General features: G+C 38.2%; 1 long non-coding RNA gene across 1 annotated transcript; it reads right to left on the bottom strand.

Moving 5' to 3' along the window:
• Positions 1–373: 373 nt before the first annotated feature.
• Positions 374–914, bottom strand: LOC114578846. Its single transcript, XR_003699771.1, has 2 exons — positions 819–914; positions 374–723 (listed from the first exon to the last, which is right to left on the bottom strand). It is a non-coding gene; the product is annotated as an uncharacterized LOC114578846 (long non-coding RNA).
• Positions 915–1,095: the final 181 nt, after the last annotated feature.

Raw genomic sequence — 1,095 nt, 5'->3', positions numbered from 1 at the left:
ATAAAAATATTAAAATATACTATATAATGCTAATTTAAATTATTTTTTAAATATATTTTAATTTAATAAAGCGGCTCAACGAACTTTCGACTTGAGTGAAGCTGAGCTCGAGCTCAAACTCATTTAACAATTTTTTTCTATTTCAATCTATAAGGGATAAGTATTATTAAGATTTTTGTTTTGAAATAAAAAAAGGAGAAAGAGAAGATGGATCAACTAGCATCGATCATTAAAGATTCCGGCCTATTCCATGCATTGAGCAGTTTTGGAGCAGGTTTGGCAGCATTCTTCTGCATGGAGGGTTGCTTTTGTGAAGCAAATTGATCATTCCATATAGCAGATTTTGGTGGGGCATTTGCACAAACACCTGAAGTGCAGTTCTCAGATTTGGAGGTATTATTAATGGCTGCATTTAGCATTTCCACATACTTGTTGTGAGCTTCCATAGAAGCATTAAGGTCCATACAGCCATCCATTTCAGAACATCCATTCACAAGATCTCCATTACAAACAGTAATACCCACAGCATTGATGGTAGCTGGGCGTACCTGAGCCGGCGAAGCCACTGCAGCAGGTGTTCAAACATCTTTCAATTCAAAGCCTTTCAAGTCTCGTTCAGGCTTGTTGCTAGTTTTGTGAACCTCGGCATCCATTCCAGAGGCAAGCATCTCCTAAAAAATGGGAGATGAGTTGGGATTTCGACGAGAAATACATACATGGTGCCTGGAACCATACTGAAGCTCGTGAGTCTTTATGAAACCTCCTATAAAGTATTTCAATAACAGAGAAAAGATGAACTTCATGCTAAATTTATTCACCAACGAGAAATGTCTGAATGACTTAGCCTGATCACACTAGAGAGAGATCAGGTCTGCGGCCGAGTGGTCGAAGAAATTATTTCCATCTCTCCCCGGTTGGAATCCCCTAACCATCCCAATATATATATATATACAAGGTTGTGAAAACCGGACCGGACAAAGAACCGGAAGAAGGAGAGGTTCAAGGTTCGACCGGTTCGAACCGGAGTCGAACCGGATGATGTAATAAATACTAATATTTTTAAAAATTTATAACATTAATAGAATAATTACGTGA

This window comes from Dendrobium catenatum, unplaced genomic scaffold (genome assembly GCF_001605985.2).
Source record: "Dendrobium catenatum unplaced genomic scaffold, ASM160598v2 original_scaffold_184210, whole genome shotgun sequence".
NCBI lineage: Eukaryota > Viridiplantae > Streptophyta > Magnoliopsida > Asparagales > Orchidaceae > Dendrobium > Dendrobium catenatum.
This window is presented reverse-complemented; position numbering and strand designations above follow the sequence as displayed.